This window comes from Manis javanica, chromosome 4 (genome assembly GCF_040802235.1).
Source record: "Manis javanica isolate MJ-LG chromosome 4, MJ_LKY, whole genome shotgun sequence".
Classification (NCBI taxonomy): domain Eukaryota; kingdom Metazoa; phylum Chordata; class Mammalia; order Pholidota; family Manidae; genus Manis; species Manis javanica.
In genome coordinates this window covers 112857860-112882286 of record NC_133159.1, presented here as the reverse complement: position 1 = coordinate 112882286, position 24427 = coordinate 112857860, and the positions used below count along the sequence as shown (strand labels likewise).

The 24427-nt window shown below is 49.6% G+C and overlaps 1 protein-coding gene across 6 annotated transcripts in view; it reads left to right on the top strand.

The window, feature by feature from the left end:
• The window catches only part of KCNJ12 (potassium inwardly rectifying channel subfamily J member 12), an 83115-nt gene that overhangs the window by 6858 nt on the left and 51830 nt on the right, over positions 1–24427 (top strand). Inside the window, exons 1-2 of one of the 6 annotated variants that reach the window (XM_073234686.1) lie at positions 21179–23007; positions 23562–23695. The exons of 3 other annotated variants lie outside the window; for them this stretch is intronic. The gene's annotated coding sequence lies outside the window, so the exon portion shown is untranslated. Of the gene's footprint in view, positions 1–21178; positions 23008–23109; positions 23696–24427 lie in introns of those variants that run through there. 2 more of the 6 variants (XM_017653315.3, XM_037027272.2) reach the window with 2 other exon arrangements.

Below are 24427 nucleotides of genomic sequence, written 5' to 3'. Positions count from 1 at the left end.
TTGGCCATGACCTTCTGGGAGCAGCGGGGGGACAGGGCCTGGGGACCCCCTACTGACACCTCATCTTGCTGGCCCCTCCCTTCCCTTCTGGAGTCTTGTTCGTGGAATATTAGTGACACTGGCTCTGAGGATGTCAAAATGTTAGGATCATTCACCTTTCAACAATGAGCTCTTGGGCAGGCACCATGCACTTTGCCCTGTAATCAGGGCTTGGGGCTGATGCGCAGGGTAGGGGAGTCAAACAAGCAAGTGGACAAACATGCAGGAGACACAGGCCTGCCACAGTCTTGTTATCATTACAGGTTTTAATCACAGGAGTGTCACATGCTCACGGCAAAGTGGTAAACAATCAGAAGGGCATAAAGGGAATTTCCCTTCTCAGACTGTCTTCTCGCCCCATCCCAATGCTCTGTGTTCTTGAGGTGACCATCATGAGAATTTTCTGGATTGTCTGAGAGCTTATGCAAACATGTGAGTGGAGGTATATGAACATGCCGACATCTATTGTTCCGTTTCTCCTCTCTTTTCTCTTTTGTTTTCGTTTCCCATGGGGGCCTCCCATGTGTGGTGATGCAGTGCACTGGGCCCAGGGACGCCATCCTTTCCCCTTGGCTGGGCTTTGGGCCGAGGTCCAAGCCACAGGGTGGGAGTCACAAACTCTCAGCCGTGCAGGCTTGGGATGGGCTGGGCCACCTGAATGCCTGGGTTGGGATTCTTTGAGACTAAGAACCGGAATTGTAGAATTGGCACATCTTAGCCCCAGGTGGGGTCCTGAGTCCTGGCTGGGGTCCCTCCTTCCTCAGACCCTTTGGGAGCACTTGGAGAATCCAGATTTCCTGGCTCCATTCCCAGAAATTCTGGTTTGGAGGGTCTGGGGTGGGTAGAGCCTGGGAACTTGCACTGTTCAATCTCCGCAGCAGAGCACGCCCAGCCTGGCCCCCATGGGGAGTCAGCCCCAGAACCCTGGGACCGGCCCCGCCCTCTCTGGCCTCTGGATCCCCCTGGGCCAGCCCGGCTCCCACTCAGCACAGCCTCCACGGATAGTGCTCAGCTGGGACACTGCAGGGAAGGCGTCCTCCCCAACCGCTTTCTCCTTTCTTGTCCTCAGATGGGGCCGGGCCTCAGTGTGGGGAATTGTCACTCCTGATTCGCCGCTGCACTTCCCCATCTCAGGTGTCCACCACCTGCTTGGCCAGCCCTGTCATTCTTGTCACCTGGTTTGCAGGGAATCACAAGGACAGTCCCCGCCTTGCCCCTCCACCCCCCACAGGGAGCCCCTGTTGGGGAGGACCTGATAGGCCAAGTCTGAGAGAGGTGTTAATTACTCTGGTGCTCTTCCCCGGCCTTCAGTTTCCTCATTTGTGAAATGGGCGGGACACCAGGCCCCCAGGTAGGCATCAGTTTTGCTGTCCTCTCCCTGCCTTGGCTCTGCACGCAGGACAGGGAAGCTTCCTCTCTCCCTGCTCCCCTGCTCTCAGCCATGTGGGCCGGAGGCTCAGCCAGCCCGTCACCTTGGCCTGCTGGGCCTCAAGCTGTCGGCAGCACCTGCCTGGCTGGGGCGGCCAGATTTCCCCACCTGAGCCCTGGGAGACTTCAGGACCACTGGACGGGGTGGCCCCGGAAGTCCGTGGGGCAGCCGGAGCGGCCCAGCCCCTCCCAGGGACTGCGTAGCTGGGGAGACCCTGGCTGTCCTTTTCCTTTTGCCCTCAGAGGCACCCGTGAGGCCTGGCTCTGAGCTGCAGCAGGTGGCTGCTCTCAGGCTGGGTGGGCCCAGGGACCCTCTGCTCACTCTGCCCCAGACCAAGCACAGGTAGATGGGGAGCAGCACCCTTGGGAACTGTGACCTGAGCCCATGGCCTCAGTTTACCTGTCTTTGAAATGGGAACATGAGTGAAGGAATCATGTCTGGGGTGTGGAGGGAGTCCTAGGGCAGCATTCCAGGGGGACAGTCAGCCAGGCCCAGAGAAGAAGACGGAGGCAGGAACAGTGGGGAGCAAACCGGACCCTGTGTCAGTTTCCCATCACAGCCACAGCAACTTACCACAGACTGAGTGACTTACAGCAACACAGATTCATTGTCTCCCAATTCTTGAGGCCAGAAGTCTGAAATCGAGATGTTGGTAAGGTTGCTTCCTCCCTGAGGTTCTGAGGGGGAACTGTTCCATGCCTCTGCTGGCTTCTGTGGCTGCTGGCCAAGCTTGGCATCCCACCTGGTGCGTGTAGACACGACTCTGCATGAAGGCTGCTTCTCCCTCTGGCTTCTCCTCACCTCTTGTAAGGACACTAGTCATTGGATTTAGGACCCATCTCCCAGACCCTTAATTTAGTTACATCTGCAAAGACTCTTTAAATAAGATCATGTTCATGGGTCTGGATGGACGTATCTTTTGGGGGGACATCATTCAACCCACCATGCATGGTCAGCCTGCATGTGCTGCTCTGTATCTTGACCTTTTTTTTAAAAAAATCTTTTTAGCAACTTTTCGTGGAGACGTATAGCATCGGAACTACATGTTTGGTCTCTGCTACCTTCTAGCTGTGTGTTCTTGGGCAAATCACTTGACTATTCTGTGTCTTAGCTCATCTGCAAATGGAGTTGCTAGTGGTCCTTCCCCCGTCGGCTGTAGGGAGCAATCAGAGGTAACACGCAGCCCTGGGGTCGGGGGTGATAGACAACACCTTTTGTTAAGTACATTAATCATGAATGGTATTTTTAGTTAGGCGGCCTCATTCTGATATGCTCCTAGGTGTCTGTCCAGCCCTGGCCATTAGTGCACATAATGCTGCAAATACTTGGACATGTAGGTCCTTGTGCCTGGGCTGTCCAAGCAGAAAGTTCTGGAAGTGGCTCTGCTGGGTCAGAGGGCCTGTGCCTTTGTGACTTTGAAAGGTGTCACTGTTGTGCCCTCTCCTGGGTCATCCCTGTGTCCCCACACTTCTGCAGAGTTCAGTGTGCCTGGCCTCCCAGTGGCCAACGATGTCACCCATCACTCAGACCCTGCCTGATATGGCTGTGAAGAGTGGCACCTCCACTTCAGATGCTTTATTTTCATTTTTCTTGTTTAAGAGCAAGGAGCAGCAGCTTTTCACCCAAGCACCTTTCTGCAATTCCTTCTCTGGCAGCTGCCAGCTCCTGCAAGGAGGTTGTTTCTCTGGCCTGCATCTTTCCCCAGGCTGAGGCGTCTGGGAATCAGGCATGATGCCCCTGCCATGTGCAGAGCCTTTCTCATCCTAGTGGATCTTCATGCTAGTGGATCAACCCCAGGGACAGAGAGCAGCGGTCCCATTTCAGAGACACCCAAACTGAGGCTCAGAGAGGCCACACAGCCAGCCCATCCTGGCTCCCAGGTGTCTGGGCTTCCCTGAAAGCTTGCTGTCCCTAGAGGGAAGGGGCTGGGTTTCATTCCTGCCAGCCCTGCTGCCCTGGCCCCCTCCCTGGGCCATCAGGCAATGTCCCTCTGGAGGTGGCTGGTGCACGGATGAACCTGCTGTACCCTGACCTGATGCCATGTGGCCTGGGGAGCCTGGGTGTCCTCAGCCCCACCCTTGGCTCCTGGTGGCCATTAGGATATTTTGGGGGCTTTAGCAAAATGCATACCCTGGTGCTGAATTCAGCAGCCATCATGTTCCTGGGTACCTTTATTTCTTAGGAAGTGGCATAATATTTTGCTGAGATATGGCACCCAAAAATAATAATGAAAATGACTGTTTACCCAGTGCTTTCTAGTGTCAGGCACTCAGTGCTTTCCCAAACATTATCTCATTTAATTTTCAAAATGTCCTGGCCAGGCATGGAGCAGAGCTTGAGAGGTAAGACCACCAATGGAGGCAGGTGGCCAGACCACATTTGAACCCAGACTGAGAAGCCCCATGAGTCAGCCTCAGTTTCTCTCTAAAACCATAAAATCCTTTAAGAATGCCACAGGTCCTGCCACATTCTCTCTTGAGGGGAATCGGAGATGTCCTGGGCTGAGCATCTGGGAGGTGCAGCGCAGCACTGAGCACAGGCCAGGTTGGCCTGCACTTAAATGAGCGGCCCTCCTCTACTGGCTGTGTAACTTGAGGCAAGTGGCTTCACCTCTCTGAGCCTGAGAATGGGGCTATGTCCACCCTGTTTAAACTGTGGTTGTGTGTGCCAAGTGTTAGAACTATTCAGAATTCTGGATGATGGAGGGCCCTCCAAGTTTTACATTTTACAGGTGGAGAAACTGAGGCCCCAAGAAGGGGAGCTGGCAGAGCTGGTTCCAACACTAAATGATCTGTGGCCCTCCATCCCCTGTGACCTCAACCGCAGAACATACTACTGGGCCAATCTCCCTTATTCTCACCCCACAAGACTAGGACAGAAAAGTCACTGGGTAAGCACCTACTGTGTGCTGCAGGCTCATTCAGGGGAAGCCTGGGCTCTCACGTGGGGGTCTCACACGCTTCGTTCATTTCTCAGGTAGAGATGGGGCTTGGGTCTTTCCATAAGCCCTGTGGTCCCCCCACCCCATGGGGAGCCCCCATCCACCCCATGGCTGGTTTCTGGGCTTCCGTGGATGCGGAGGGTGGGCGTGTGGGCAATTCAGTGCCCAGGGACACGGTGCAGCTGTTGGCCACCTACTCATTCACTCACTCATTTAATTTGGGACTTAAAGTTAAATGAATCTATGTCACCTGAGCAGAAGTCTGCAGGGGGTGGGGATGCCAAGGTTGCAGAGCAGAGACCATGCCCCAGGGAAGGGCTCCTGGTCCCTGTCCCCATGGGAGGCCACTGTGGCACCAGTGCCTCCCAGGGTGAGTGCCCATCCAGCAGAGACCTTAGAGAGTGCTTCAGGGCCACCCCAGGGCTCTGTGCAGGGACCAGGACAGAAAGGTCCCCTGCCACCTGCCTCCTGGGCTGACCCTGGCCCTTCCAGACATTCAGGGAGAAAGATTTAAAGGACATGAACTCCTGAGTCCCCCTGCAGCCCTCTGCTGCTCAGGGTGGCCAACTGGTCTCACGGGTGCCTGTCACACCAGGTCCTGCTTCTGAGCTTGGGGTGCTGGTCCCAGGCCCACCCACTTTCTCTCCATTCCAGAACATGTCCCCTGGTTCTAGGGTCCTGCCTTCCACTCCAAGATCCTTGATTCTTAGCTGATAGTCCTTCTTGCACTGAGAAAAAATCAGAGAGAACTTTCACTCAATCAAAGGACATCCACCCCTGTCCCAGCCCCTGCACCCCTCACCTTGCCTTCCCCCCACCGCTGTGGGTGGATTGTGATCCTTCCTGCCTGCTGGGCTCCCAGCCTCTTGGCTGTCACTGGGGTGGTTCTCTTTCCGTCAGATCCTTTTCTATACCCTGAAGCTTTCTTCCAAAGAAACCGTGGGCCAGCACTTTCTCTAAGCACCAGGATACTCTAGTGGACAATACAATGCCCTGACAACCCCATTCATGATAAAAATTCTTAGTAAACTAGGAGGAGAGGGCTACTTTCTCAACTTGGTAAAGGCTGTCTGCAGAAAACCTGCAGCTGACAGCATATTTACTGCTGAGAGACTAAGCTCTCCCGTGAAGGTAGGAACAGGCAAAGAGGTCTTGCCCCAAGGCTTTTCATCATGCTGGAAGGCTTTCCTGAGGCAGTTGGGCAAGAAAGGAAAGAATGGTACACAAATTGGGAAGGAGGACATAAAACTGTCTTTGTTCACAGATGACACAATGGTCTGCATAGAAAGTCCAAAAGAATCAACAAAAAAACCAGAGACAATAAGTGATCTTAGCATTGCAGGGTACAAAGTTAATATGAGTCTGTTGCTGTCCTGCAATGAAGGTGGAAATTGGGCTTAAAAACATAATACCATTTATATTAGCACCTCCAAAAATACTTAGGTAAAAGTCTAACAACATATATAACAAGATCTCTAAGAGGAAAATTTAAACACTCTGATGAAGGAAATTTAAATAACTGGAGAGCTGTTCCATGTTCATGGACAAGAAGGCTCAGTATTGTCAAGATGTCAGTTCTTCCCAACTTGATCTATAGGTTCAATCAAAATACTAAGTTATTTTATGGATAAACTGACTTATAGTTCATCTGGAGAGGCAAGAGACCCAGAACATCCAATATAATATTGAAGGAAACAAAGTTGGAGGACTGATAGTACTTATCTTCAGACTTACTGTAAAGCTACAGAGAATCAATTTACTTACTGTAAAGAGAGGTATGAGCAAAACATCAGACAAACAGGTCAATGGAATAGAGTACAGAGCCCAGAAATAGACTCACATAAATGCAGTCAACCAGTCATTGACACAGGAGCAGAAACTATGCAATGGTGCAGAGACAGTCTTTCCAACACCTGGAGGAACTGGACATCCACCTGTGGACAAGCCAACCCACCCATGATCTAGATACGGGCTTTATACCCTCACAAAAATTAAACTGGGTCATAGACCTAAGTATAAAATGTGAAACTTAAATTTCTGGTAGGTAAAATAGGATGACCTTGGGTCTGGTTATGCCTTTTTCATTCCATTAGTGAATTCTTTTATTACACTATATGGTTATAATTGTTCTACTTTATTGTTAGTTATTTTCTTACTGTGCCTAATTTATATAGTGAATTTTTAAAAATTGAGGCATCACTGATACACAATCTTATATTGGTTTCAGTATACAACACAGTGGTTCAACAGTTATTAAATCCTCACCCCCCACTGTTGCAGTTGCTGTCTGTCAACACAGGAAGATGCTCCACAGTCACTGGGTATATTCTCCATGCTGTGTTCCCTGCCCCATGACTGACTGATATTGTGATTGAAAATTTTTGTGCCCCTTTATCCCACTCAAACTTCCGTCTGCCCACCCCAACCCTCCCCCATGGTAACTACCAGTCACTTCTCAGTGTCTGAGTCTACTGCGGTTTTGTTCCTTTTGTTTTGTTTTTATATTCCACAAATAAGTGAAATCATATGATGTTTGTCTTTCTCTGCCTGGTTTATTTCACTGAGCACAATACCCTCCAGGTCCATCCAGGCTGCGGTAAATGGCAGGATTTCTTTCTTTTTTATGACTGAGTAATATTCCATTGTGCATATGTACCACATCTTCTTTACCCATTCATCTACTGATGGACACTTTGGCTGCTTCCATATCTTGGCTGTTGTAAATAATGTGGCAATAAACATAAGGGTGCACATATCATTTTGAATCAAGGATTTTGTTTTCTTTGGGTAAATTCTTAGAAGTAGAATTACTGGGTTGAATGATATTTCTATTTTTATTTTTTTGAGGAACCTCCATACTGCTTTCTGCAGTGGTTGCACAGGTTACATTCCCACCAACTAGGCAGGAGGGTTCCCCTTTTCTCTAGATCCTTACCAACAGTTGTCATTTCTTGTCTTTTAGATAGTGGCCATTCCAACTGGTGTGAGGTGATATCTCATTGTGGTTTTGATTTGCATTTCCCTGGTTATTAACGATGTGGAGCATCTTTTCATGTTTCTGTTGGCCATCTGTATTTCTTCTTTGGAGAAATGTCTGTTCAGGTCCTCCACCCATTTTTTTTTTTTTTTTTTTTTTTACGGTGACATAAACAAAGCAAATCTATAATTACCAGCCATCTCCAGTGAAGCCAAGAAAACCATTTAGGCACCCTAGGCATTTGTGAAAATTTATCTATGATATGATGGATATTTTCCAACTGTACTTGAACCATCAGACAAATTAAAGCAGCCCATTTCTGGTATCTGTTCACATCCCATATGTTCTTTTAACCATAGATAGTCTATAGTCATGAGATTTTGGGGTGCTACAACTTGCACCCCTCCCAACCCCTGGTTGAGTTCCAACAGTACAGATCCGGTCAAATTCGTTGTCTCACTGTATGCACATGCCAGCCTAGACATCTCCCTCCTCCTTCTTATGGCAAGTCCAGGAGACGGTGGGCTGGATGCAGCCACAACCGCAGCATCGTCCGGATCCCTGTGGAGGCTTTTTGATGATCATCCCCCGGCACGAGTCCTCCAGAGAGTGCTGATGCCGGAAGCTCCTCCTCATATCGTATCTTAGTTCATTTTCTGGGTATCCAAGCTAGGCCTTGATCTTCTGTTAGTCCATTTTTGGGTTCTGTAATTCTGCTGCTGTTTTGTTCCTTCAGTTTTTCCTTTGTTCCTATACTCCTCAGATGAGTGAAATCATTTGGTATTTCTCTTTCTCCGCTTGGCTTATTTCACTGAGCATAATACTCTCCAGCTCCATCCATGTTGCTGCAAATGGTTGGATTTTTCCACTTCTTATGGCTGAGTAGTATTCCATTGTGTATATGTACCACATCTTCTTTATCCATTCATCTACAGATGGACATTTAGGTTGCTTCCAATTCTTGGCTATTGTAAATAGTGCTGCGATAAACATAGGAGTGCATCTGTCTTTCTCAAACTTGATTGCTGCGTTCTTAGGGTAAATTCCTAGGAGTGGAATTCCTGGGTCAAATGGTAGGTCTGTTTTGAGCATTTTGATGCACCTCCATACTGCTTTCCACAATGGTTGAACTAATTTACATTCCCACCAGCAGTGTAGGAGGGTTCCCCTTTCTCCACAGCCTCGCCAACATTTGTTGTTGTTTGTCTTTTGGATGGCAGCTATCCTTACTGGTGTGAGGTGATACCTCATTGTAGTTTTAATTTGCATTTCTCTGATAATTAGCGATGTGGAGCATCTTTTCATGTGTCTCTTGGCCATCTGTATTTCTTTTTTGGAGAACTGTCTGTTCAGTTCCTCTGCCCATTTTTTAATTGGGTTATTTGTTTTTTGTTTGTTGAGGCGTGTGAGCTCTTTATATATTCTGGACGTCAAGCCTTTATCAGATCTGTCATTTTCAAATATATTCTCCCATACTGTAGGGTTCCTTTTTGTTCTATTGATGGTGTCTTTCGCTGTACAGAAGCTTTTCAGCTTAATGTAGTCCCACTTGCTCATTTTTGCTGTTGTTTTCCTTGCCCGGGGAGATATGTTCAAGAAGAGATCACTCATGTTTATGTCTAAGAGGTTTTTGCCTATGTTTTTTTCCAAGAGTTTAATGGTTTCGTGACTTACATTCAGGTCTTTGATCCATTTTGAGTTTACCTTTGTATATGGGGTTAGACAATGGTCCAGTTTCATTCTCCTACATGTAGCTGTCCAGTTTTGCCAGCACCATCTGTTGAAGAGACTGTCATTTTGCCATTGTATGTCCATGGCTCCTTTATCAAATATTAATTGACCATATATGTTTGGGTTAATTTCTGGGGTCTCTAATCTGTTCCACTGGTCTGTGGCTCTGTTCTTGTGCCAGTACCAAATTGTCTTGATTACTATGGCTTTGTAGTAGAGCTTGAAGTTGGGGAGTGAGATCCCCCCTACTTTATTCTTCTTTTTCAGGATTGCTTTGGCTATTCGGGGTCTTTGGTGTTTCCATATGAATTTTTGAATTATTTGTTCCAATTCATTGAAGAATGTTGCTGGTAATTTGAGAGGGATTGCATCAAATTTGTATATTGCTTTCGGCAGGATGGCCATTTTGACGATATTAATTCTTCCTAGCCATGAGCATGGGATGAGTTTCCATTTATTAGTGTCCCCTTTAATTTCTCTTAAGAGTGACTTGTAGTTTTCAGAGTATAAGTCTTTCACTTCCTTGGTTAGGTTTATTCCTAGGTATTTTATTCTTTTTGATGCAATGGTGAATGGAATTGTTTTCCTGATTTCTCTTTCTATTGATTCGTTGTTAGTGTATAGGAAAGCTACAGATTTCTGTGTGTTGATTTTGTATCCTGCAACTTTGCTGTATTCCGATATCAGTTCTAGTAGTTTTGGAGTGGAGTCTTTAGGGTTTTTTATGTACAATATCATGTCATCTGCAAATAATGACAGTTTAAGTTCTTCTTTACCAATCTGGATTCCTTGAATTTCTTTGTTTTGTCTGATTGCCGTGGCTAGGACCTCCAGTACTATGTTAAATAACAGTGGGGAGAGTGGGCATCCCTGTCTGGTTCCCGATCTCAGTGGAAATGCTTTCAGCTTCTCGCTGTTCAGTATAATGCTGGCTGTGGGTTTATCATATATGGCCTTTATTATGTTGAGGTACTTGCCCTCTATTCCCATTTTGCTGAGAGTTTTTATCATGAATGGATGTTGAATTTTGTCAAATGCTTTTTCAGCATCTATGGAGATGATCATGTGGTTTTTGTCTTTCTTTTTGTTGATGTGGTGGATGATGTTGATGGATTTTCGAATGTTGTACCATCCTTGCATCCCTGGGATGAACCCCACTTGGTCATGGTGTATGATCCTTTTGATATACTGTTGAATTCTGTTTGCTAGTATTTTATTGAGTATTTTTGCATCTACATTCATCAGGGATATTGGTCTGTAATTTTCTTTTTTGGTGGGGTCTTTTCCTGGTTTTGGTATTAGGGTGATGTTGGCTTCATAGAATGAGTTTGGGAGTATTCCCTCTTCTTCTATTTTGTGGAACACTTTAAGGAGAATGGGTATTATGTCTTCTCTGTGTGTCTGATAAAATTCCGAGGTAAATCCGTCCGGCCCCGGGGTTTTGTTCTTGGGTAGTTTTTTGATTACTGTTTCAATTTCTTTGCTTGTAATTGGTTTGTTTAACTTTTGTGTTTCTTCCTTGGTCAGTCTTGGGAGGTTGTATTTTTCTAGGAAGTTGTCCATTTCTTCTAGGTTTTCCAGCTTGTTGGCATATAGGTTTTCATAGTAGTCTTTAATAATTCTTTGTATTTCTGTGGAGTCTGTCGTGATTTTTCCATTCTCATTTCTGATTATGTTGATTTGTGTTGACTCTCTTTTTCTCTTAATAAGTTGGGCTAGAGGCTTATCTATTTTGTTTATTTTCTCAAAGAACCAGCTCTTGGTTTCGTTGATTTTTGCTATTGTTTTATTCTTCTCAATTTTGTTTATTTCTTCTCTGATCTTTATTATGTCCCTCCTTCTGCTGACTTTAGGCCTCATTTGTTCTTCTTTTTCCAGTTTTAATAATTGTGATGTTAGACTATTCATTTGGGATTGTTCTTCCTTCTTTAAGTGTGCCTGGATTGCTATATACTTTCCTCTTAAGACTGCTTTCGCTGCATCCCACAGAAGTTGGGGCTTAGTGTTGTTGTTGTCATTTGTTTCTATATATTCCTTGATCTCTATTTTGATTTGTTCATTGATCCATTGATTATTTAGTAGCATGTTGTTAAGCCTCCATGTGTTTGTGAGCCTTTTTGTTTTCTTTGTAGAATTTATTTCTACTTTCATACCTTTGTGGTCTGAAAAATTGGTTGGTAGAATTTCAATATTGTGGAATTTACTGAGGCTCTTTTTGTGAGCTAGTATGTGGTCTATTCTGGAGAATGTTCCATGTGCACTTGAGAAGAATGTATATCCTGTTGCTTTTGGATGTAGAGTTCTATAGATGTCTATTAGGTCCATCTGTTCTAGTGTGTTGTTCAGTGCCTGTGTGTCTTTACTTATTTTCTGCCCGGTGGATCTATCCTTTGGGGTGAGTGGTGTGTTGAAGTCTCCTACAATGAATGCATTGCAGTCTATTTCCCTCTTTAGTTCTGTTAGTATTTGCTTCGCATATGCTGGTGCTCCTGTATTGGGTGCATATATATTTAGAATGGTTATATCCTCTTGTTGGACTGAGCCCTTTATCAGTATGTAGTGGCCTTCTTTATCTCTTGTTACTTTCTTTGTTTTGAAGTCTATTTTGTCTGATATTAGTACTGCAACCCCTGCTTTCTTCTCACTGTTGTTTGCCTGAAATATGTTTTTCCATCCCTTGACTTTTAGTCTATGCTTATCTTTGGGTTTAAGGTGAGTTTCTTGTAAGCAGCATATAGATGGGTCTTGCTTTTTTATCCATTCTATTACTCTATGTCTTTTGATTGGTGCATTAAGTCCATTTACATTTAGGGTGACTATTGAAAGATATGTACTTATTGCCATTGCAGGCTTTAGATTCGTGGTTACCAAAGGTTCAAGGTTAGCTTCTTTAGTATCTTACTGCCTAACTTAGCTCGCTTATTGAGCTGTTATATACACTGTCTGGAGATTCTTTTCTTCTCTCCCTTCTTATTCCTCCTCCTCCATTCTTCATATGTTGTGTGTTTTGTTCTGTGCTCTTTTTAGGGGTGCTCCCATCTAGAGCAGTCCCTGTAGGATGCCCTGTAAAGGTGGTTTGTGGGAAGCAAATTCCCTCAGCTTTTGCTTGTCTGGGAATTGTTTGATCCCACCATCATATTTAAATGATAGTCGTGCTGGATACAGTATCCTTGGTTCAAGGCCCTTCTGTTTCATTGCATTAAGTATATCATGCCATTCTCTTCTGGCCTGTAGGGTTTCTGTTGAGAAGTCTGATGTTAGCCTGATTGGTTTTCCTTTATAGGTGACCTTTTTCTCTCTAGCTGCCTTTAAAACTCTTTCCTTGTCCTTGATCTTTGCCATTTTAATTATTATGTGTCTTGGTGTTGTCCTCCTTGGATCCTTTCTGTTGGGGGTTCTGTATAATTCCATGGTCTGTTCGATTATTTCCTCCCCCAGTTTGGGGAAGTTTTCAGCAATTATTTCTTCAAAGACACTTTCTATCCCTTTTCCTCTTTCTTCCTCTTCTGGTATCCCTATAATACGAATGTTTTTCCTTTTGTATTGGTCACATATTTCTCTTAGTGTTGTTTCATTCCTGGAGATCCTTTTATCTCTCTCTATGTCAGCTTCTATACGTTCCTGTTCTCTGGCTTCTATTCCTTCAATGGCCTCTTGCATCTTATCCATTCTGCTTATAAATCCTTCCAGGGATTGTTTCACTTCTGTGATCTCTTTCCTGACATCTGTGATCTCCTTCCGGACTTCATCCCACTGCTCTTGCATTTTTCTCTGCATCTCATCCCACTGCTCTTGCATTTTTCTCTGCATCTCATCCCATTGCTCTTGCATTTTTCTCTGCATCTCTGTCAGCATGTTCATGATTTTTATTTTGAATTCTTTTTCAGGAGGACTAGTTAGGTCTGTCTCCTTCTCAGGTGTTGTCTCTGTGATCTTTGTCTGCCTGTAGTTTTGCCTTTTCATGGTTATAGAGATAGTTTGCAGAGCTGGTACAAGTGACCGCTGGAAGAGCTTCCCTTCTTGTTGGTTTGTAGCCTTTTCCTGGGAGAATAGCGACCTCTAGTGGCTTGTGCTGGGCAGCTGTGTGCAGACAGGGCTTCTGCTTCCCGCCCAGTTGCTTTGGGGTTTATCTCCGCTGTTGCTGTGGGCTTGGCCTGGCTGGGGCTGTTCCTCCAAAATGGTGGAGCCCCCCTTCACAAGGCGCTGGGTTCTTGCAGGTGTGGATGTGGTCTGGATGTTGTCCTGTGTCCTGTGGTCTCTATTTTAGGAAGATTTTTCTTTGTTATATTTTCATAGCTCTATGTGTTTTTGGGAGGAGATTTCCACTGCTCTACTCACGCCGCCATCTTGGCTCCGCTCCCTCCACCCATTTTTTAATGGATTATTTGGTTTTTTGGTGTTGAGGCGTGTGAGTTATTTATTGTTTACAAATATATTCTTCCATACTGTAGGTTGCCTTTTTGTGCTGTTGATGGTGTGCTTTGCTGTACAGAAGCTTTTTAGTTTGATGTAGTCTCACTTGTTCACTTTTTATTTTGTTTCCCTTGCCCAAGGAGATGTGTCCAGGAAAAAATTGCTCATGCTTATATTCAAGAGATTTTTGCCTATGTTTTCTTAGGCAAAGAGTTTTATGGTTTCATGTCTTACATTTAGATCTTTAATCCATTTCAACTTTACTTTTATGTATGGAGTTAGATGGTAATCTAGTTTCATTCTTTTGCTTGTTACTGCTCAGTTTTCCCAACATAAGTTATTGGAAAGACTGTATTTTCCCCATTGTATATTCATGGCTTCTTTATCATATGTTAATTGGCCATATATGCATGGGTTTGTATCTGGGCTATTTATTCTGTTCCATTGATCTATGAGTCTGTTCTTGTGCCAGTACCAAATTGTTTTGATTACTGTGGCTTTGTAGTAGGGCTTGAAGTTGGGGAGCATAATCCCCTAAGCTTTGTTCTTCTTTCTCAGGATTGCTTTGGCTATTTGGGGTCTTTTGTGGTTCCATATGAATTTTATAATTCTTTGCTCTAGTTCATTGAAAAATGCCATTGGTATTTTGATAAAGGTTGCATTGAATCTGTACATTTCTTTGGGTAGGATGGCCATTTTGACAATATTAGTTCTTCCTATCCATGAGCATGGGATATATTTCCATTTATTTGTGTCTTCTTTAATTTCTCTCATGAGTGTCTTACAGTTTTCAGAGTACAGGTCTTTCACCTCCTTGGTTAGGTTTATTTCTAGGTATTTTATTTTTGATGCAGTTGTAAATGGAATTGTTTTCTTGATTTCTCTTTCTGCTAGTTCATTGTTAGAAATCACAACAGATTTCTGTGTATTTATTTCATATCCTGCAACTTTGCTGAATCCATTTATTAGTTCTAATAGATTTTTTGTGGCATCTTTAAGGTTTTCTATGTGTAATAATGTCATCTGCAAATAATGAGAGTTAAACTTCTTCCTTACCAATTTGGATGCCTTTTATCTCCTTATCTCTTCTGATTGTTGTGACTAGGACTTCTAGTCCTATGTTGAGTAAAAGTGGTGAGAGTGAGCATCCTTGTCTTGTTCCTGATCTTAGAAGGAAAGTTTTCAGCTTTTTGCCATTCAGTCTGATGTCAGCTATGGGTTTGTCATATGTGGCCTTCATTATGTTGAGTTATGTTCCCTCTATACCCATTTGGTTGAGAGTTTTGATCATGAATGGATGTTGAATTTTGTCAAATGCTTCTTCAGCATCTCTTTTTGTTGATATGATGTGTGATGTTGATTGATTTACAAATATCATACCATCCTTGCATCCCTGGAATAAATTCCACTTGGTCATGATGGCTGATCCTTTTGATGTGCTGGTTATGACTTTAGTTACACCAAAGACACAATCCATGGAGGAAATAATTGTCAAGCTGGAGTTTATTAAAATAAAAAATTTCTGTTTGTCAAGAAAACAACATCAAGAGAATTAGAAGAAAATATGTGCAAAAGACATATGTGATAAAGGGCTATTACCTAAAATACACAAAGAACTCTTAAAACTCAACAATAAGAAAACAACCAACCTAATTTAAAAAATGCGCCAAAGACCTGAACAGACCTCAGGAAGGAAGATGTATGGATAGCAAGTAAACAGATGAAAAGATACACCACATCATATGTCATCAGGGATTGCAAAATAAAAGAATAAGGTACCACTATACCCCTATTAGAATGACAGTATCCAGGGCACTGACATCACCTAATGCTGGTGAGAATGGGGAACAACAGGAGCTCTCATTCACTGCCGGTGGCGGTCAAGATGGTGCAGCCACTTGGGGAGACAGCTTGGTGGCTTTTACAAAACTAAACATACTCTCACCATACGACCCAGCAATCATACTTCCTTGTGTTTACCCAAGGAAGTTGAAAACTACCATCTACATAAAGTCCTGCACATGTATGTTTATAGCAGCTTTATTCATGATTACCAAAACTTGGAAGCAACCAAGATGTTCTTCAAAAGGTGAACAGATAAACTGTGGTTATCCAGGGCCAGAAAGACATGAGCCATTAAGCCATGAAAAGACTTCAGAGACCTTAAGTGCAGATGCTAAGTGAGAGAAGGCAGTCTGCAAAGGTCACACACTGTGTGATTCCACCTCTGTGACATTCTGGAGAAGCCAATACCACGGGGACAATAAAAAGATGAGTAGTTGCCAGCGGTGAAGAAGGGGAGATGAACAGGCAGAGCCCAGAGGATTTTTAGCATAACAAAGCCATTCTGTATGATACTATCATAGAGTTTTCTAAAAGACAGTCTTGGGGAAAAACTCAAATTCCTGCCCTCACATGTCAGTGGGTGGTTGAGCATAGACTCCTGAATAAGTGGCCATAGAACTTGTGAGAGGGGAGCGACACAGGAGCAGAGACCTTCAATGGACTCTGAGGGATGGGGCGGGGAAAGCAGGACCAGCTCAGGGTACGGATGGCGGCGGAGCTCGGGGCAGGGAGGTGGCCTCGCACACGGTCTGGCGGCGAGTCTTCTGATGGTGGCGGTCTCTTACAGCGACAAGCATATCTCCCCGACTCCTTGCTCGGTGCTCGTGGCTCCGCTGGGTGGGGACAGGGAGTTGGGCTTGGATCTCTGGTTGCTTTGGGTTCAAATCTCTTTCATGTGTCCCCTCAAAAAAAGCTGTTTTTTTGAGTTGAAATTCACGTAATATAAAATGAACCACTTAAAAGTGAGCCTCGCTGGCATTCAGTGTATTCAGGTGTGCGTTCTAGTTCCCAAACACGTCCGCCGTCCAGGACGAAGCCCACACCCAGGAAGCAGTCACTCCCCGGCGCCTTGCCCTGGACCCTGTCCCCGCGGGCTCGCTTCCCCGGCCGCCCGTCGGGTGCACACGCGGTCTTGGGGCCCGGGCTTCCCGCCCAGCGGAGCGTGTGGGAACACGCCCGCTCTTTGCCCTGCGCCTTGAACGGCCTCCTCCCTGCGGCCGAGGGATGCTTCCTGGGCGGGAGGATCACATCACGCCTCTTCAGATTTTTGGGCTCTTCCCACCCTGGGCTGTTGAGAATAGTGCCGCCTCAAACGTCTGTCACCTGGTTTTGTTTGAACGCCAGTTTGCAGTTCTCCTGGGTGCAGATCCCAGAAGGGCCTTGCTGGGTCGTGCGGTGACTGTTTGGATTGTTGGGGATCTTTGAAAGGTTTCTTCAACGTTAACAACACTCTCTCGACCCCCTCCCAGCCTCTGCCCATTTCCCTGCTCTTACCAACCACACAATTCCTCACAGGCATCCCCCTTGCCCTCCGCAATTTCTCCTCTTGGACTTCGCCCCTAGGATGCCACTGAAGCTCCTCAGGGCCGGGCCACCTGTGCCCTCCCTCCATGGTTGCCCCATCTTTGCCCTGCTGGCCGCTGGGCTGGCCTTGCTGTGCACCCGGTGCCTCCTCCAGGTCTGCTTGCTGGGTGCCTTCTCCATGCCCACAGGCCTCAGCCTGTCCCCTCCCCCAAGCCATTTCCATCTTTAGTACAGACCTGTCTTCCACCTCCTGGCTCAGCAGATCCCTTCCCACAGGGCATCTCCCCAGGGCGTTTGTGGGTACCTCAGACTCTCCATGGCCAGAACTGAGCTCCTGCCTTTCCAGGGGCCTCTGTATCCTCTCTGCCTCTCCCCAAGGGGAGGTGGGGCTGTTCCTGCTGGGAAGGACCCCCATGGAATGCTTAGAATAACTTTCCCAGCCAGGGGCTGGCCTGCAGGGTGCCTATCTGTGGGGTCTGCCTGCCAGGGCCACTTCCTGGCTTCTCCACAGGGGTCTGTCTCCCCGCAGGCAACGGGCATGGGTCCTCATTTCCACCTCCTTGGACTGTGGCTGCTGGGAACCAAGGTGCGTGTGTAGAGTGCCACATGCGTGGCCTGTGTGGGGCTCCCTGAAGGGTGCCCTTTCCCCTCCCTTCTGCAGGAAGCAGTCCCTTCTGAGCCTCAGCTTCTCCAGGTGCAAAATGGGAATAATAAGCTGCCCAACAGAGGTCCTAGCAGGGCCAGGTGTCCAGGGTCCCACAGGCCTGGCACACAGCAGGCGTTCCACATATGCCCACTTAGGGGTTGTGGCATGGATGTATGTGTGCTCAGCAGTGCCCCATGCAGTGGGTGGGGCTTCCCAGGAAAAGGTGGGTCTGCCTACCACAGTGGGCATGGAAAGGCAGGCAGGGGACAGACACTCCCTCCCAACAGGGCCCCCTCCCGCTGCCTCTCCTTCCCCCCAGCCTACAGCTGCTCAAGGCTGGCGGCTTGGGCCCAGCTGCTTCCCACCCCTTAATCAGCCTGTCAGCACTGAGGAGCTGGCAGGAACCCCCCACCAGGCAAGATTTGGAGGGGGTCCAGGCCACCTGGCTGCCCTTGGCCTGGGGGTGCTGGTGCTGTTAGGATGGGAGGCTTCATGGGTCCCACCCTCCTCTGTTCCCCCTCCACACAGTCCAGCATCCTCAGGAGGGGGCCCAGGTAAGTGGGTTCAGATGATGGGGCCTGGGACCAGCTGTGTAGCTGGGGATGGCAGATGGCACGGATGGGTTGTGGCCCGCAGTGAGGGTATGGCTTTGGGTAGTGTAGGCAGAAGTGGGTTGTGGGACAGGTGGATGGCCTGGAGGTAGGTGTGGGCACTGGGGATGGGGGCACCCTGGCTGTGTGTGCTGTGGCCTTGTACTGTGTAGAGGGCACATGTCTAGCTTTGCAGGCAGTTGTGAGGGGTGTGTGTGCTGTGACCTGTGGAACGGGTGTGACCTGGTGGCAGAGGCGGGTCTGTGTGGATGGTGTGTGTGCGCTGGGCCCCCTCCCCTATGCTCTGACCCTGGTGACTTCTGGCACCTCCTGCCCAATCAACCACTCCTGGGGAGGGGTTGAGGCGCTTACAGGACTGGGCTGAAGTTTTAAGTCCTGGTGTCTTTCTCTGTCTCCTGTGACATTACTCTGCCACTGCTCCCTGCTCTACCGGGCCGCCTGCACCCCCCCATCTCCCAGGTTGCCCCCAGCCCTAGGGAGACTGCAGTTTCTGGCTTCGGGAAAGGACATGTCCTGGAAGCTCCTGCTGCTTCAGCCTTCTCATGATAATGCTGGAAGGAGCTTTGCTCTCATTATCCCCATTTACAGATGAGGATGTGAGGCCCAGAGATATTCATGGGATTGGCTGGGGCCTGGGGTGCTCCTCTGAGCCCCAGTCTAGGGTCAGGTTCTGGCTGACCGGGCAGTCCTCAGAAGAACCAGCTTCAGGGTCCAGTGTGTCCTTGTGTCACTGGTTGCGCCTAGCTGGCCCCACTCACCCTGCCCCACACTGCCCTTCCCTGTGTGCCTGGAGCCTGAGCAGCTCCTGGCCTTTGCTCAGAGCCTCAGATGCCTTTTCTTTCTTGCTCACAGGGCCAAGTTTTCTGCGGGCCTTGGATCTGGTACCAGGGCCTTTAATGCCCCTTTAGGGGCCTTGGACACCTGTCTGGGCCAACCTGCCACCATGGGTTGAGGCCTGAGCAGAGGGAGGCCAGTGGCCATGGCCTGTGAAGGCCCTTCCACCCTTCCTTCCACAACTGATCACTGGGCACCCACCCTGAGCTGGGCACCAGGCATGTCTCAGTGACCCCTTTACAGACAAGGCCATAGTGGCCCACATGTGTGAAGCAGACCCTGTGCTCCCATTCATCCTCTGTCTCGCCCCCACACTGAGCACAGAGGGTCCTTTATTTGGGCTGTTCTGAAAGCTCAAGGGCATCTGGGACTGAGCTTCAGCCCACATGAAGTCTCTGAGTCTCTGGTGCCCTCAGTTCACCTCCCTGTGCCTCAGTTTCGTCCTCTGTAAAATTATAACCTCTTTCTCAAAGGATTCTTGTGAGGCTTAAATGAGAGAATCCAGGCAAAGTACTTGGGAACAAAGGCTGGCATACAGTACATGCTCAGTGACCATAAGTTCTCATAGACTGTTGTTGTTCTGAACAGAGACATGGAGCCCTTGCTCTCTGCCTGACCCTGTGCTGGGTGATTTCAGAAACAGATCAGGACAAGAAACTCAACTCGAGGCTTGGAGTGGGGGCATGCCTAGTGTGGTCAGGACTGTGACAGAGAGAAACCCAGGGCTTCAGAGGGTTGGGGGAGGCCCCAAACCTAGCCTGGGGCCTGAAGGACAAGTGGAGGTTAGCCAGGAGCTGGGCATGCTGGGAAGATGGGGGGTGCAGCCTGGTAAAGGCACAGAGGTGGGAAGGGCTGGGAGTCAGTGCTGCAGAGGTAAACCGTCAGCAAATGTCACCTCATTTTCCTCCCAGAAACTCTTTCCAGGCCCTGCTGGGGCCACAGAAACGTGGTGGCTGGAAGTGCTTGAGGACCCTTGAGGCTGGCAGGCCTCATCACAGACCACCAATGCACAGTGTGGTCAGTGCTGGGCCCCCGGGTCACTTCCTGCCAAACCCCAGTGTCTGGCCTAGAAATGCTGCTGCTGATCATGGTGGTAGCAACAATAACATTTCTCTGCGCTGGGCACAGGTCTGAGCTCGTGCATCCTCTCAACAATCATATCTTATTACCCCCATATTACAGATGGGGAGACTGAGGCCCAGGGTGGTGAGGGGACCTGCCCAAGGTCTCAGCACATCTGAGTGGCAGAACCATACTTTGGACATGGTTGGCACTCAGGCAGGGCAATATTCTGGCCTGGGGAGGGGGCGGGCTGTTCTGGCTTCAGCTGAGGCAGGGTGAGTGGACAGGGCTGTTCTGGGGGTGCCCACGCTGCCCTGCCTGACTCAAGCACAGCTGGTCCTCTCTGGGCTGCTGGGCTGCAGTCCTGCTGTCTCTGGGTTTCTGCCAGTCCTGGCCCAGTGGCCACTCAGGATTCCTGGCAGACAGATTGGCCTGGGGGTCACTCAGAGGTGCTAGCGACCCTGGCCATGGAGGCAGAGTTGGGGTGAGGGGCTGGTCAGCTCTCAGGTGCTTCCTGGGAGGTAGGTGGGTGCTGCATACACCTGGACTTGCTTTGTTTCCACAGCCCTGTGGGGTAGGAACGATGTCCTCAGCTGACAGGTAGGGAAACTGAGGCTCAGAGAGGGGCACCTGGGTGCCCCTCACACACACACAGTCACAGAGGCAGAATTTGAACCCAGAACCCGCTAACTGCAGAGCACAGCAGCCTGGGTTCAAGCAGTTGCACAGCCTCAGGCTCTGCAGACAGTGTGTGTGCTGCCACAGTGGCCACTCACCAGGACCACTCTGTGCTGGCTACCATGTCCCCGGAGGGGCTGTCAGCACTCATCTTACAGCACCCTCTTACTGAGGCCCCAGGAGGGAGCCCACCTGTCTGGCAGGATTTGGGATTCTAGCCAGCTCTGTTACCAGGGGTCTCAGAAGAAGCCAGGGGTTGTGGGATGCCCTGGGAGTGGGCAGGGGGTTCCTAGAATTCCCCAGCCCAGTATTGATGAGGCCTGGCCTGCTGTCTGGGCAAGGGGCCCCTTCTCTGTGAGGGTGACAATGAGAGGACTGCTCTGTGACTGAGGGCCCTTCATACTTGTCACTGTGCTGACAGCTGGGTCCTTGGAGCTACCAGAGCTGGCCAACCTGGGCCTCCACTTGGCATCTGAAGGTGGGGCTGGGCATTGAGGCAGGGCCACCCCTTGTCAGGTGAGGGGACCCCAAGTGGCTGCAGCTTTAGGTAGCAGTGGGGACTGACAGCACTGAGCCATTCTCATTCTCCTGGGGTTGCTCCCTGGACACATCAGAGTCATCTTAGGTACAGATTGGAGCACATTCTCATTCTTGGCTGTGTGACTGTGGGCAAATCATTTTACTTCGCTGAGCCTTGGTTTCCTTATTCATAAAACAGGAGTCATAGCAGTGCTCACCTCACAGGGCTGCTCTGGGACTCAGGGAGGCCAAATGCTGTGCAGTAAGGGCACCAGCTCTGGGTCTAGCCCCCAGTTCTCCCTCTTCCAGGCTGTGTGGCCTTGGGTAAGTCACTGCACCTCTCTGAACCTCAGTTTCCTCACCTGTCAAATGAGGATAACAGCAGCCTATTTCCTGTGGTCAAGGTAAAGTCCCTGAAAATGTGAGCAGAGGTTCTACCACAGGCTCAGACAAGGGCCATGCCGAGAGGGTGCCAGAAGCCCCAGGCTGCTTTTGCCTGAAAGCCGAAGTCTGCTTCCCAGACGCCAGCCATGTGGGGCTCAGCTCCCAGCTGCCGGTGCTGAGTGGGTCACCAGCGGTTTCATTCCTGTGCACTCTGTCTGATGAGATATAAATAGCGTGCAGTGTTTTTGAGTGAGAGTAGGGAAGCGTCTATGGGTCGGCCCTCCCAGCAGAGGCAACAAGGCTGATGAGCTGGCAGTGGGGACGAGGAGAGAGGAGTTCGTGAATAAATCATCGCATGATCTGGCCTAATGGACTGGCCATGGGGCAGTGTGCAGTTAATGCACTAATTGTCCAGAGAGGGTGACTCTGTGTGGGCTGGCCAGTGTTTCTGGGTTGCAAAGTGCATGGTGTCTGGGGCGCCCTCTTCTGGGGTTCGGTGAATCTGGAGTGGGCCTTTCCTGAGCTTGCGTTTGGGGGCTGGGTGGCCCACCTTGTCCCTGTTTGCTGTCCTTTGAGGCGGCTCCCCAGGATCCTGAAGAGATCCTGCACAGGGTTGTCAGCCAGCTGAACCTGTTACAGGGGGGCCTTGGGCCTGTGTATGTCAGCTGGGGCAGGGGTGGGGCTGGCCCCAGTCAGGGTGGGGCACTGTGAGCAAGCCTCACCCCCTCCAGCTCTCCAGCTGTCCCCTGCCTTCCCTTTCCCTAGACTGTGTGTTCAGTGGTTTGGGTTTTGTATTTTGCTTTTCAGCCAAGGCTGTCCCAGCTTAGCCAGCTCCTGCCCCATTGCCAAGATGATCATCTGCTCCTCCATGGCCACTGCCAGGGTTGGGCAAGGAACTGTGGTGGGGCACATGCACCTTGCCTGGCATTCATGCATGTGTGTGCCACACTGTGTGCACATGTGTATATGCACAGAACTCAGCCACCTGGAGAGGTATTAGGGGCAGGCATGTGTGGTCAAGTCCAGGGTCTCTGTTCCCATGCCCCGGAAGTCCTGGATTCCCATCCCAGCTCTGCTGAGGACCGGCTGTTGACCTGGCAAGGCTCTGTGAGCTTCAAGCTTCTGCGCCTGTCAAAAGGACCGATGACATGAACTGCAGTAGCATGGGTCACAGGTTCTGGCGCGCCTGATGCATGGGGTGCACAGCTCCCGTTTGTTGGGGCTGGAAGAGCGTGCGTGGTGGGGTGAGGTGGCTGTGGGGTCAGACGGTCAGTCTCTTCTAGCTGTGAGTGCCTTCCCACACCGAGCTTCAGTCTCTTCCTCGTGAAACTGAGCCCGCAAGAGCGCACGCGCACCTCACCAGGACTAGTCAAGGTAATGCATGCAACAGTGATGCTTGTCAGCCCCTTTCCTGTGTTCCAAAAAATTCCTCAGGTTTATGGCCTGGACACCCAGGTGACTTCGGGGTTGACGGGGGACCTCCCTGGCGCGTCCCAGGCCGAGGCCCCGGCCATGCCCTCTCAGCCCTCATCTCCCGCCCTCTCCACTTGCTGGCCCTAGTTCTGCCGACTGCGCATTGCCTGGAGGGCGCCCTTTGCATTTGTGGTCCTCCCGCAGAGCCAGTTCCCTGTGCCCAGCCGGGCTTCCTCCTGCTGGCCAGACACACCTCATACTGCACCTCCTGCGGCCCAAACCTTCTTCATATATTCATTTCCTCCCGAAATGCCGTCTCCCTGCTGCCGCGCAGGAACCCCGGCGGGCGGGGCTCCGCGCCCGTTCTCGCCGCCCCTGCCCTGAGGCCCCGGCGCGGCTGCCTGGCTGCCTCTGTTGTCCTTTTGCTCACGGTACCAGTTGAATGCCTGAGAGATCCCACATAGGATCACAGAGGAGACCAGAACCATGAAACACTTATCAAATCATTACTTTAGAGCGTGTGATACAGCGATCGGCATGCTATTGCCTAAATAACGCCTTCCGCATCGACGTGGGCGGAGCCCCGCTGCGGCCGCGCTGCCTCGGCCCCCCGCAGAGGGAGCCCGCTTTGCAGAGTGCCTCTCACCAGGTTCGCGGAGCCCTGGGTTCCCTCGGGCCCTGGGGGTGGTGGCTCCTCCGGGAGAGTGCTGAGTTGCAGCAGGGACCACACAGCCCTAGCCCTGCCTGCGCAGCCCACCAGAGCCCTCCAACGCCCTCGCCGGGGCTCCTGCACTCTGCCCGTGTCCTTGGGTAGCCCTCACAGAGGCCTGGGGCCCAGAACAGGCATCCCGAGCTGTGGGTTGTGGTTCATTTCCTGGCCTTGGCAGGGAAAGCTGGTCAGTTAGTTGTTCCCCCAGGCCCACCCACCTGGCTGTTCCCAGTGAAATGCCAGAGGAAGGCATTGTGATGTTTCCCAGCAGGGTCCTATTAGGGGTGGGAGGATCCCCACCCCCACCCCGCCCACAACACCCCAAGGCTTGCCTGGAGCCTCCCTGGTGGACTGGCAGAAAGCTGACATTTTTTGCCCTGTGGGCTAACCCAGAGCTCAGAGGGGGCTCTGGGAATGACAGCCAAGTCCGCTCCCTGCAGGCCTGCCCTGCTGTGGGCAGTTAGTAAGGGAAGGAGGTAGAGAGTCCATGTCCCCTAGGCCACAGCTTTTCCCGCAACAAAATGAACAGGACCAAGAGGAGCCTCTCATTTGACAGATGGAAGTGAAGGCCCCGGGCAGGCGGAGGTGACAAGTTGAGTGCTCGTGGGCCAGAGGGCAGAGTCATGAGAGGCCTCCTTAGCCTCCTCCTGGAAACTGGCCCACACTCAGGGC